Here is a 14,423-nt window from a genome sequence, read left to right as displayed (position 1 = left end):
AGAAAGTTAAGACTTTGTTAAAGCCTATTCATCAGATGAAGTAGCTAAAATCACTTCCAGCTCAACCTATGAGGAAGGACATGAGTCACAAATATATTATTGAATAGTTATTCAGTTTAGACTTCTATATTGGTCTTGATGGTTCCAGTAGGACTTATTTATTGTAAAAACGTTAATTTCTAAGTAATGCTGCAAAAGTATTTTTTTAACCTTGAACCTAAAAATCTCTTCTCTTGGTCATTTTCTAAGAAAATGAATTTATTAATGTACAAGGCTGTTTAAAGTTTATCAATAAAAATATGGCTGTGTTTGCTCTCATCCTTATAAATACATATTTTAACAAATCAGTTATGCCTCCAAAGATGAGGTGTGTCTGTTACAGCAGGAAACAAAATTACACCTCTCAGAATATGGCCATTTTCTTGTTTTTGCATCTGACATCATGCTCAAACCTCCACTAGCATTAAGGAAAGTTCTTCAACATTTGGAGGTTGTCTCCTCTATTAGTATTTTATATAGAACTATACATGTGCAATGCTGTTTTACACACAAGCACTTGCTATCCTGGAAGATGCCTCAAATGACATGTCCAATAATCCTGAGACATTGCTTAAAGCATCTGACTCATCAGAACTTTCCTGGAGACTTGGGAAATATGAATTCCTTGCATTTGGGAGGTGAGATCTCAGGGCCATGATCTGGTTACATGTTCTTAATTAGCTTATATAAAAGTGAAGAGATTTGATTATATACTGGGATAGACCCTCTTGCAAAGCTTGATGGGTAGATGAGCAATGAAGTGTAGTGGATGCACTGAAATGCTGGTTTCCTCCACTCCAACTCGATTGAGTCCTGATGTTCAGAAATGGTCAAAGGGCATGGTGGTGTGACTTCTCTGGTGATTTTCCTCTTCTTTGGCACTGTCACCAATCCCCACAGGATCAGTTCCCCAATAAGGTCCATCCAAATCCTTCTGACCTCTCTCCCGCTTGTGAAACTCAGGTATAACTCCACTGAAGAAAGTGATGTTCTGTCATGGTAAAACTGCTGTAACTGGCAGGAGAATCAGAGCCACTCCTGAAAAGCTATGTTCTTCATAATGACTGCACTGCAACATTTAAAGGAAAGCAAAACAAAAGTCAGTGCTGGGGAATCTCACTGCCAACGTCTCCCTTTTGCTTCAGAAAGCACATGGAAACTCATGCATACATTCCACTTCCTCAAATTATGACATTTGCATTACCATGCCTGTCAAGTGTTTAAGTCTGAGCCTAAATAACAGTAACATGTTCCTGAGCTTAGTCTCATCTCTACTGGCTTTTACAGCTGGGCTAAAAAAAAAAAGGCTTAAATATGCTTCAAACTCACTTTTAACCCCATTTGGTTCCATGGTTGATCTATACACCATGTGTTGGGGTTTTGAATATCATCTTAATACTAATCATTCCCTTTAATGCTGACTGGTCAAAATGTGTTAGATCCCCATTTGCCCCCTTTAGCATGATTTGAAAACTTGATTGTGGTGAGCCCTCTGGATTTTGTTTAGTTAGCAATGAGCCAAGAATGCTTAATAGAGTGACAGAGAAGGTGAGTGAGATATCTTTTATTACACCAACTTCTGTTAGGGAGAGAGACAAGTTCTGTGAAAGTTTGAAAGCTTGTGTCTCTCACCAACAGAAGCTGATCCATAAAATATATTACCTCAGCCACTTTCTCTCTCTAATATCCTGGGACCAACATGACTACAACTGCAGTGCCTACATATAACAGCTTGAGGGGCAAGCTGGGAAGAGTGAGTGCTGTTGGCTGTTTTTCTTTTATCTTACAAAGAGACACAGAATTTCAAAGTGACTTCATATAAATGTTGATTTAAAAAGTTCAGATGTTTTACAGTGTCTTTTGTGTGACTCGTCATGGTGTCACATCTCTTACCTAGTAAAAGTGAGGATAAAGATAGTGGTAACAAAACAAAACAAAATGCAGCAACATGGTTGCTACACTCCAGAACACTATTTACTTTTCTGTTAACAGTGGTCCAGGCAGCCATTATCACCACAACTTGTTCGAGCACCTCTAATTTCCACAGAGCTAAGTCAACAGATACTTTACCAACTGGCTTCCACTTTGAAGTATTGTTCTATCCTGGTGCTACTCTTTCTGTATATTTAAATATGGCATCATAATCCTATAATGACAGACCTCATTGCTGTCCCTTTATATCCTTTTACTACACAAGGGATTAACACCATTCCTCTAAAAATTATCTGCAAATTATAACACTCAGCTTTCTGACCCAAGCAAGCCAGAAAAGGGAAGGGGAGGAGGGGAGAATGGTGAATTTAGGTCAAAAAACACCAATGGAAACTATTTTACTTTTCAAAAATGTTGCAGAATCTACATGACTGTTTTCCTCCAGTGGGCTAAGTCTCTCTTCATTTATTTATCTAGGGTACTTTTGACCCTCCCACTACTATAACAGCAAGCACCGCAGTCTTCACAACACCGCTGTGAAGTAGGGCAGCGTTATTATTGCCATTCTACAGAAGACTAACTGAGGCCCAGGAGAGAGACAGCAACTCACCCAAAGTCACACAGGAGCAAGGAATTGAACTGCTCTGGTGGTGGAGCAAGGAATTGAACTCAGGTGTCCTGTGGCCCAAGTTAGCTAGTGTCCTAACTACTGCATTATCCTTCCACTTAGGGCTTGGCTACACTGGCAAGTTTTGTTGATGAAACTAATGTTGCCAAGGAAAAAATAGACAAAAGCAAGGTCGCCAAAGTGTGTCTACATTTGCTCCCTCTGTCGACAGATCGTGTCCACATTTGGGGCACCTTTGTCGACAGCAAGAGCAATGCACTGTGAGTGTGTATCCCACAGTGCCTGGTGACACCATCCATCGCTAGGTGTTTTGTGACTGTGGAAACGGAGCGCAGTGCATCCTGGGATGTGCAAAATGTACTGTCATGTACCACTTTGTGTCCCACCCCTCCAATGCTTTCTGGCTTCCTTTCGTGCTGTTTTTCCAACTGTCATTCTTTGGTAGCAGGGGCGGCAGGTTTGTAGAAATTTTGGTGGTGCCCAGAACACCCCCCCCCCCAGACTCCCCACACACACCTGCCTAAGGCTCTGGGAGGGAGTTTAAAGTTCAGGCGATTGAGGTGCACGAGGGGGTGGGGATGGAGGCTCTGAGAGGGAGTTTGGGTGCAGAAGGAGTGAGAGGTCAGGCTCTGGGAGGGAGTCTGGGTGCAGGGGGTGTGAGGGGTCGGGCTCTGGGTGGGAGTTTGGTGGGGGACGGGGTCTGGCGTGCAGGCTCTGGGATGGAGTTTGGGTGCAGGCTCTGGGCTGGGGATTGGGGTGCAGAAGGGGTGCAGGGTGCAGGCTCTGGAAGGGAATTTGGGTGCAGAAGGGGTGAGAGGTCAGGCTCTGGGAGGCAGTTTGGGTGGAGGAGGAGGTCTGGAGTTCAGGCTCTGGGAACAAGTTTGGGTGCTGGGTGCAGGCTCTGGACAGGGGGCAGGGGTGCAGGAGGGGTGGGTGTGCAGGCTCTGGGAGGGAGTTTGGGGACAAAAGTAGGTGCAGGGGAGGGGTGGGAGTGCAAGAGGGAGTTGGGGAGAGGTGCAGGATGGGGGTGCAGGGGGGGTGAGGGGTGCAGGCTCTGGGAGGGAGTTTGGGGACAAAAGTAGGTGCAGGGGAGGGGTGGGAGTGCAAGAGGGAGTTGGGGAGAGGTGCAGGATGGGGGTGCAGGGGGGGTGAGGGGTGCAGGCTCTGGGAGGGAGTTTGGGGACAAAAGTAGGTGCAGGGGAGGGGTGGGAGTGCAAGAGGGAGTTGGGGAGAGGTGCAGGGGGGGTGAGGGGTGCAGGCTCTGGGAGGGAGTTTGGGGGCAAGAGGGGGTGGGGGTGCAGGAGGAAGTTTGGGGGCCGAAGGGTGTGTTTCTGGAGGGGGTGTGGGTGCAGGCTCTGGAAGTGGATGGGGGGGGGTTGATGCTTACCTGGGGCACCCCCTCTGGCAGCGGCTGCTAGGCAGGGCAGGTGGGAGGCAGGTCTCCTCACGCTGCTGTCTCCAGGCACCGCCCCTGCAGCTTCCCATTGGTCGCAGGGGCATTTGGGGCGGGGGCAGCGTGCAGCGGCACAACCCCCTAACACGGGCTGCAAGGACCTGCCGGCAGCCACGTGGAACGAGCACGCGGGAAGCTGCTCAGCCCTGCTCTGCTGCTGGGTGGCAGCGGAAGCCCAAGGGCTGTTTTAAATTGCCTGGGGGCAGCCGGTGGGGCCGGGGGAAGCACGGGAGGGGGGAAACTTTGCTGGAGCCGGGCCCCTGGGACAGGAATATTCCTCGTGCCCGGGCACCACGGGCCCATAGACCTCGCCGCCCGTGTTTGGTAGTGCGTGCCAGCATCTGCAGTCAGAGAGGATGGATCCCGCACTTCTCTCCTATGCACTGTCAGCTGTCGTGAGCACATCGCGCATGGCAGCACAGTTACTGGCAGAGTTACTAGCCAAGTTAACAGAGGATGAATCGCAGGCACCCAAGTGTGATATAGACAGCAGCAACGTAGCGCTTTGTGCGGTCACAGAGCATTGGCATACGGTAGACCATTGCTTTTGGGCTAGGGAAACAAGCACTGATTGGTGGGATCGCATTGTCATGCAGGTGTGGGATGATGACCAGTGGGTACAGAACTTTAGAATGCGCAAAGCAACCTTCATGGAGCTATGTGCTGAGTTGTCCGCCCGGCCTGTGGTGCAAGGACCCCAGATGGAGAGCTGCCCTTTTGGTAGAGAAGTGTGTTGCAATCGCTGTGTGGAAGCTGGCGAATCCAGACTGCTACCGGTCAATTGCAAATCAATTTGGAGTAGGCAAGTCCACTGTTGGGGCTGTATTACTCCAAGTGTGCGGGGCAATAAATCACATCCTACTGCATAGGATCGTGACTCTGGGAAATGTGCATGACATAGTGGATGGCTTTGCAGAGATGCGTTTCCCTAAGTGTGGCGGGGTGATTGATGGCACACACATTCCAATTGTAGCACCAGACCACCTTGCCTCTGAATACATCAATAGGAAGGGATACTTCTCCACGGTGTTGCAGGTGCTTGCGGATCACCAGGGGTATTTCACGGACATCAGTGCAGGCTGGTCCAGAAAGGTGCATGACACACATCTTCAGGAACAGTGGCCTGTACAGAAAGCTGCAGGCGGGGACTTTCTTTCCAGACCACACGTTCACAGTGGGGGATGTGGAAATGCCCATAGTAATCCTGGGAAACCCAGTTTACCCCTTACAGCTTTGGCTCATGAAACCTTTCACAGGGCACCTGGACAGCAGCAAGGAGCATTTTCACAACAGGCTGAGCAGGTGCTGCATGGTAGTCGAATATGCCTTTGGCCGTTTGAAAGCTCGCTGGAGGTGTCTCAATGGCAGGCTAGACCTTACTAAGGATAATATTCCCGTGGTCATAGCCTCGTCCTGCACTTTGCATAATCTGTGTGATATCTAAGGGTGAAATGTTCGCTCAGGTGTGGAGCACTGCAGCAGAGCGCTTGGCTGCACAGTTTGAACCGCCAGATGCTAGGGCTGTCATAGGAGCCCAGGGGGCTGCTATTAACATCAGAAGGGCTTTGAGGAACCACTTTGACAATGAGGGGCAGTAACACATGTCTGCTTTGGAGTTGCTTCCCTGTTGCATCCATGTACAATTGTGGGGCCCAAGATCCATGCAACACAATGCTTTAGAAGCCTGTTCCCAAGTGTGAATTGATTGCTATATGCTTTTGTAGAACACAGAATAAAAACACTGTACCATTAAATACCTTTGCCTTTATTTGTTGTTAAAAAGGGTAAAACCTCACAATTGTGTGCAGCTCCAGCGATCATTGTGCAAGCTGTGAGAGGGGGTGGAGTGATGGGGAGGCTCAGGAGGGCTGCAAAGTGAAAAGGAATGTATGGGGGTGGGGGAGTTGGCAAAGAATTGTGCATCTGCATGGGCTGCAGTGGAAGTCGATAACGGATCTGCTCAGTCTGCAGCTGTATCAAAGACTTGAGCATCTCAGGCTGATCTTCCATAACTTTTATCATCAGCTCTGTCACTTGCCTAGCAAAAAGCAGCACTCTCCTTTCTGCCCTGCCTTTCGGCTTCCCAGCACTCTTTCTGTTCCCTGGTCTGTCTCTCATCACACTGCAGTACCTCCCAGAACATGTCTTCTTTGCTGCGCCTAGGGCTTTTTCTTATCTGCTGAAGCTGGTCTGCGGGGGTGCGTGGTGTGTTCTTCCAGGTCTGTGCTGAACAGAAGAGGGATTGTTTCAATCACTTGCTGGAATGTAACATTTTAGTAAAAAAGGCCTGTGCTAGTAGAAATCACTTTCTCTCTGAGAGACTCTAGGCAGGCGCACCACTCCGCAAGCACCTCAATCATAGAATATCAGGGTTGGAAGGGACCTCAGGAGGTCATCTAGTCCAACCCCCTGCTCAAAGCAGGGCCAATCCCCAATTTTTGCCCCAGATCCCTAAATGGCCCCCTCAAGGATTGAACTCACAACCCTGGGTTTAGCAGGCTAATGCTCAAACCACTGAGCTATCCCTCCCCCTCTAATCATGGTGAGTGTCGGGAGCCAGGGAAAGGCGATTGTGCATACAGACAAAAAGGTCACGGCTTGCAGGACAGCTTTGCAGGGAACTCATTCTAAAATTATCCCACACTTTTTCACAGGTGGCCAACCTGCTGGCTGACATCTTGCTGCTGAGGGTGACCAGAGAAACCAGGGCACAGCTGCTGAATGCTTGCGGCTTTCTCCCCGGTCTATATGCAGCTCATCTATGTGCTGCTTTGGTCCCAGTTCCAGTGATTGCTAAATGCATGGTACAATTTCCTACAATGGGGGAACTAACAAGGCTGCAATCCCTTGGAATCTGCTGCGGAGGATTAACAAGTACCTCTTGGAAACTTTCCAGAGCCTCTCTCTGGAGGATTCCCTGCAGGTCTCGATGTTCATTGACATCCTGCTTGGCCATGCGCATCAGCTACACAGGGCAATGTCCAGCTGACAGAAAACACTACCTGCCTCCCACTTTTTGATTCCCTACACAAGCCACAGCAACTTACTTGGCATTTCATCTGGTTCCTGCTCCCCGTTGAGCACTTCTGGAGTGGAGAAAAGTTCCTGGCTGCCTGATGCACCTGGCGACCCCACTGGGAGCACCACATCCTCTTCTAGCTTGACTTCTTCATCCAGTATTTCAGCCTGTGGGTTACCCTCTCTTTCTGGTGCCTGTGACGTATCCCTGGGGCAATCGGTGATGGAGGTGGGGTCACCACCGAGGATAGAATTCAGCTCCTTCTAGAAGCAGCAGGTCTTAGGTGCACCTGATGGTTCCCCTCTCGCACCCTATGGTACGCCTGCCTCAGCTCCTTTATCTTCGCTCTGCTTTGCTGCCTGTCCCGATCACAGCCCTGTTCACACAAGCCTCGAGAAATGTGCCCATATGTGTCCTGATTCCTACAGGTCACTCACAACTGCAGCTGAACAGATCCCTCTCCCCATATACAGATCAGATCCAATAACTCAGCGATGGTCCAAGTGGGAGTGCCTTTGGTGTGATAGCCAGCCATGCTGACCTGGGAAGCTCCTCTGGGAAGCCAGCAAGCAGGAAATGAGATTTAAAATTCCCGGGGCTTGCAAGGTGGAGGGGCGGGTTGGCTGCAGAGTTCAAACTGCTGACCAGAGCAGCAGCATGGGAATTGTGGGATACATTCTGGAGGCCAATAACATTTTTTTAAAAAGCACTGTGGTGTCTACACTGCATGTTTGTCAACAATAAGGGGGGGGAGACAAAAGTCTCTCGAGGGGGTGGAAGATTTTTGTCACCAAAACTCGGCAGGTTTTTTTTAAAAGTCACATTGAGTGTGTATGCTATTGCTGTTTTGTCTCCAAAAGCCAGTTTTTGGCAACAAAACTTGCCAGTGTAGACAAGCCCTTAGCATGTCTCAGCTTTCCTCAATCTCTAGCAATGCTGCTTTTCCTTATGTAACCCTTCTGCCCGTCAGAGTTGGCAGCAACAAGGGCTGGGTTCAATATCTAGGGGTTCCATTCCAATAACACAATGCAAACCGGCTCGAGCCCCCACCCAGTGACCTGGGACAAATATATACCACCCCCGCTGGGCGCCTCCAAGAGGCAATACTTCCCCTCTCGCAAGCACATAGTCTGAGTGTAGCAAAAGCCTTTTAATAACAGAGAGAAACAATGTGGCATTATGTTGGGGAAACACCACCAACAGGATTCATAACACAACCCATGAGCAAAAAAAGAACCCACCCCAGGCAAATTGGGGCATGCCCTTTTCCCTTTGGTTCTTGAGTCCAGCAACCCCAAATCACCCAAAGTCCCAAAAGTCCAATGCCCCAAAAGTCTCTGTCCCTGGTCAGGGCAGCCCCAGAGTTCGAAAGTTTATCTGCGGAGCTTTACCTCCCAACCTGGGTGGAAATGGGACGGGGGTAAGAGGCACCTTACGTGATCTGAAGCTGACCGCCCCATAGCTCCATAGCGGCACTCCGCTCCGCCAGCCGCCCCACAAACTCCTTCGCTCAGCTGCACTCCGCTCCGCCAGCCGCCCCACGAACTCCTTCGCTCCGCTCCGCTCCACTCCGCCAGCCGCCCCACGAACTCCTTCACTCAGCTGCGCTCTGCTCCGCCAGCCGCCCCACGAACTCCTTCGCTCAGCTGCGCTCTGCTCCGCCAGCCGCCCCACGAACTCCTTCGCTCAGCTCCACGGCCCACAAGCCGCTCCTGCCATCCACACACTGCTCCGCGTCGAACTGCTTCACCAGCCGTCCCGCAAACTGCTCCACAATATATCTTCAGGCTCCCCCACTACTTAACACAACACTCAGTGATTTCAGCTCTTAGGTGAATTCAGCTTGTAGTAGGGGAGCCCCCGTGCTGGTGCACTGTCAGCCCAAAGTGAGCTCAGCAGCCTATAACTAGACTTCTAATGAAATCAAAATTAGCTCTGATATTCCACAGTGGAGAGAGGAGGAAGTGCAATTAGCATGTAAGGCCCTCACCAAGGGGCCCATGCCACCAAGTATTAATACTTGTCCCCAGCCTCTCTCCATTCACACAGTTTTGGAACCCATGACCCTTGCCTAGCGAGTGCTACTTAGTTGATGTGAATCCCTCCATCATAACAAAAGGCCACGTACAGTTCCAAGCACAGTTCCCATAGTCAGGGTAATAACAATTTATTCTTCCTGCCCCAATAACAGAGACACTGGGGATCCCACAGCAGCCAAAGTGACCATTTGGGCAGCTATGGTCTCATTCTAGGCGGGGTGGGTGTGCCTATGCAAATGAGATCGGCCCCTGAAGTTCTTTTCCACAACTTGCCACACCTCACCACCAGATGTCAGGGTGGAGCTCATCCTGACACTGCTTACACTTAGCCATAGCAAGATTGCTGCTGACAGTAAATCCAGCCAGGCTATGAGGTGGAGCACCAGTTTATGAAGGATTATGAATCAGAGGGAGACTCAAGTTGCAAAATTGAGATTCACACATCAAACAATCCAGTTTAAGGATGTTCAGATCCAGGGGTTGGCTCAGTCCATTATAAACATAGGGACCAGATCCAGATTTGGGTCCAAAATCCAAAGATTCTACCAAAGTTCAAAAGAGTCACTGAAAGGGGGAGGTAGATGAGAGGACCAGAATCAAACAGGTTTGATGAACTGCAAGCAACCTCTGTAAGAATCTTACTGTCTGCACTGGTTCTTTGTGACTCATTCTCAGTGCAGCGAGCGCCCTGTCAGGGCATAGCCTCTTTCAGTTCAGTTTAACAGAAACCTGATGCAGTCTCAGACAAGAACCTTGTCAAACTCCCTTTTCAAGGAACTAAAGCAGTTGGCTCAGGTTAGCAGTAGGCACATTTTAATTCCTTCCTTGCTGCACAGTAATTGCAACTGCTGACCTTGAAGGAACTGTGTGGGTATTTGTCTGATCCGGTCACAATTCATTAATGTTCTCAGCAAACTATGGCCTGCAGTGAAATGCATGTGGGCCAATCCATGTCAAAGGGTCTCCCTCGGGGCTCAGGGGTCCTTCTGCCCACATCTTATTGCAGGATCAAGCCCTACATGTTGTGCCTTTTCTGCTGCCCATTTGTTTTTTTTAACAGAGCTGACTTTTTTAGATAGCTGATAACATGAGGAGAAAATTCTGTCTGCCCTACGCTCAAATGGTTGGGCTGTACATTACTTTGCTATGGATATTGTTTTAGGTCAGTGATACTCAGACATCAGTGGTACAGGAGCCAAACTAGAGATCAACATTACCCAAAAGAGCCACGGTAGTGTGAATTCATTGTTTCATTTACTATTTACATTTATTATTCTCATAGCAAAATGACTGACCAAATATTCTACAGTTGGTTAATAACATAGTAAAAAGAAAAGGAGTACTTGTGGCACCTTAGAGACTAACCAATTTATTTGAGCATGAGCTTTCGTGAGCTACAGCTCACTTCATCAGATGCATACCGTGGAAACTGCAGCAGACTTTATATATACACAGAGAATATGAAACAATACCTCCTCCCACCCCACTGTCCTGCTGGTAATAGCTTATCTAAAGTGATCAACAGGTGGGCCATTTCCAGCACAAATCCAGGTTTTCTCACCCTCCACCCCCCCACACAAATTCACTCTCCTGCTGTCACTTTGGATGGGCTAGCACCAGCAGGAGAGTGAATTTGTGTGGGGGGGTGGAGGGTGAGAAAACCTGGATTTGTGCTGGAAATGGCCCACCTGTTGATCACTTTAGATAAGCTATTACCAGCAGGACAGTGGGGTGGGAGGAGGTATTGTTTCATATTCTCTGTGTATATATAAAGTCTGCTGCAGTTTCCACGGTATGCATCTGATGAAGTGAGCTGAGCTCACGAAAGCTCATGCTCAAATAAATTGGTTAGTCTCTAAGGTGCCACAAGTACTCCTTTTCTTTTTGCGAATACAGACTAACACGGCTGTTCCTCTGAAACATAGTAAAAGCATCCTGATTGATTAATAATTAAAATCACACAGTGTTTTAATAGCATGTGATGCAAAGAGCCACAGAAGACACATTAAAAGGCCACTTGGAAGCCTCAGTCTGAGTATGACTGTTTTAGGTTCAGTAAGCTTTATGAGCAAAGTTAATGAGGTGAGATGCTTTTATAAATCCTTTGCAATGGTTTTGTCTGTATGAAGGTAACACCTATGGTGCTCTCTCTCACTGGAATTACTTTTTGAAGTGGAAAAGGCAATTGAGCATTAATGGCATTTCGGTTCTTGTAGAAACCAATATTTTCCATGAGACTGTATGGTGTGGATGTGGTATCATGGGAGTGGCACGCCTCATGGAAATCACAGATGTGCATAAGCTGGTTCCACCAAAGTAACATACACTGGGAAACAGTTTAAATGGGGGACTTTTACAGATTTGGAAAACAGGATCAGGGCCTTCATACTTGGTCCAAAGGAAAACAGAGGCCTTAGATTAAGGGCCAATTTCTCAGGAGGAGTAAGTTAGTTGATTTACAGCAGCTGCAAACGTGCCCCCTAGTTTCTTTTCTTTTTTTTTCCTTTTTTTTTTAAAGGCCAAGTATGAGCTAGCTGCAGATAGATTTCACTCATGTACTTGGGGCCAAATTTTGCTCTTAGTTACATAAATGCAGCTTCAATTGACTTCCAACTAACTTCAGTGGGAATTTCATTAATGATAGTGAGGACAGAATTTGCCCTCGACATTTCCACTACATAAAGCAGCCTTTTGAAGCTAGCAGTGACAATTTAATCCTGGTATCTTTCTTAAATCCCCCGGTTCTGAAGTCAGGTCATTACATCAGAATCTCAGCAGTCTTTAAAAACAGTTTCAAGCCCTCATGGCTGTGGACAAATGTATGAAAATATGAAGGCTCAAAGACCAGATGGCAAATAAAAACAACCAACTTTGATTATTTTTTAAATCACATAATTTAAAGCTCATGATTTGGGGGGGGACCTGGCTCATAAGCGCTGAATGCTTGGAGTTGGCAACACTGAAAAGTGCCATGAGAAGAAGAGTCATTGCAAGCTGCTGAACCTAAACTTAACTGAGCTACAAAGAGTGACTCCTTCTAGGACTCTGATATGGAACTAGGTTCTTCTTCTCAGTGGTGCAATGACAATGAGGCAAGTGGTAGTCGCAACAGGGCCCATGAGATTAAAGGGGCCCAACTCCCTGGAACTGGGGGGTGGCTGGGATGGGGGAGTCCCTCTGTGTGGAGCGCCCCCGGACTTGAGCAACTGCAAAGGACACAAGGAGAAGGGATGTGTGTGGGGGATTGCATCGTCGGAGGTTGTGAAGGGCTGGAGGGGCGTGGAGACAGGAGACACGCACCCTCCCCCTCAAAGATGGAGAGCAAGGCAAAAAAATAGGCGGCTTTGCATGGAGTGGAGAGAACTGGGGAGGGTTAGGAAAGGGAGAGCTGTGGGGAGGGGAGGTGGAACAGAACTGGGTGGAGCTGGGGGGCTGGATGACAGGGATCAGAACTGTTGAGGGTGGGGGAAGGGGTTGGAACAGAGTTTGGAGCATCAGGAGCAGAGCTCAGGGGCATGGGAGAGTTTGAAGTGGAGTTGTAGGGAACGAAGGATCAGGGAAGTGATGGTGAAGAGGGGAGCTAAAAGGGTCTCAGAGGGGTGATTTGAGTGGGGATGAGGAAGCTGAGGACTGACTGAAAGAAGCTGGATGGAGGTTGAGGGAGAGTGAGGGTTGGGCTGGATTAGAACTGGAGGGGAGTTAGTGGGGGATAAGAATCCGGGGGGGGGGGGGGGGGGGGAGAGCTGTGAAAGAGTTGGAGGGAAGCCAGGCAGGCATTAGCTAGACTTGATTGAGGCTATCGAGAAACTAGACAGACCTGGGTGACAAACTAGGCAGGATCTGGGGATCTGGATGGGGGCTGTAGAGAAGCTGGAGGGGTCCAATTTTGGTATCAGGAAGGGGCCCCTAATACTTCTTGCACAAGGGCCCTCTGGGGCCTTGTCAAGGTTCCTCCCCCACTCTGAACTCTAGGGTACAGATGTGGGGACCTGCATGAAAAACCTCCTAAGCTTATCTTTACCAGCTTAGGTCAAAACTTCCCCAAGGTACAAAATATTACACCCGTTATCCTTGGAATGGCCGCTACCACCACCAAACTAATACTGGTTACTGGGGAAGAGCTGTTTGGACGCGTCTTTCCCCCAAAAATACTTCCCAAAACCTTGCACCCCACTTCCTGGACAAGGTTTGGTAAAAAGCCTCACCAATTTGCCTAGGTGACTACAGACCCAGACCCTTGGATCTTAAGAACAATGAACAATCCTCCCAACACTTGCACCCCCCCTTTCCTGGGAAATGTTGGATAAAAAGCCTCACCAATTTGCATAGGTGACCACAGACCCAAACCCTTGGATCTGAGAACAATGAAAAAGCATTCAGTTTTTACAAGGAGACTTTTAATAAAATATAGAAGTAAATAGAAATAAAGAAATCCCCCCTGTAAAATCAGGATGGTAGATATCTTACAGGGTAATTAGATTCAAAAACATAGAGAACCCCTCTAGGCAAAACCTTAAGTTACAAAAAAGATGCACAGACAGAAATAGTTATTCTGTTCAGCACAATTCTTTTCTCAGCCATTTAAAGAAATCATAATCTAACACATACCTAGCTAGATTACTTACTAAAAGTTCTAAGACTCCATTCCTGTTCTGTCCCTGGCAAAGACCAGCATACAGACAGACACAGACCCTTTGTTTCTCTCCCTCCTCCCAGCTTTTGAAAGTATCTTGTCTCCTCATTGGTCATTTTGGTCAGGTGCCAGCGAGGTTACCTTTAGCTTCTTAACCCTTTACAGGTGAGAGGAGCTTTCCCCTGGCCAGGAGGGATTTCAAAGGGGTTTACCCTTCCCTTTATATTTATGACAGGCCTTGTTATGCTACTGGATCTTCTGAAGGTGACTGGCACTCATCAGACTCCAGAGCAATCAACTAAATGATTCTAAATTAAGGTACTTTGGGGCCGTAATAGGAATTAGGTCTGTCAAGTGATTAAAAAAAATAATCACAATTAATCACGTGATTAATTGCAATGTTAAACAATAATAGAATGCCATTTATTTAAAATGTTTTGGGATGTTTTCTATATTTTCAAATATATTGATTTCAATTACAACACAGAATACAAAGTGTACAGTGCTCACTATATATATTTATTTTTGATTACAAATATTTGAAATGGAAAAAACAAAAGAAATAGTATTTTTCTATTTCCCCATTGCAAATACTGTAGTGCAATCTCTTTATCATGAAAGTGTAACTTACAAATATAGATTTTTTTTTGTTACATAACTGGACTCATAAAGAACATAAG

The sequence above is a fragment of the Caretta caretta genome, chromosome 2 (assembly GCF_965140235.1).
Source record: "Caretta caretta isolate rCarCar2 chromosome 2, rCarCar1.hap1, whole genome shotgun sequence".
NCBI classification, from domain to species: Eukaryota; Metazoa; Chordata; order Testudines; family Cheloniidae; genus Caretta; species Caretta caretta.
The sequence above is the reverse complement of the archived record's forward strand: the minus strand, read 5'-3'. Positions refer to the sequence as shown.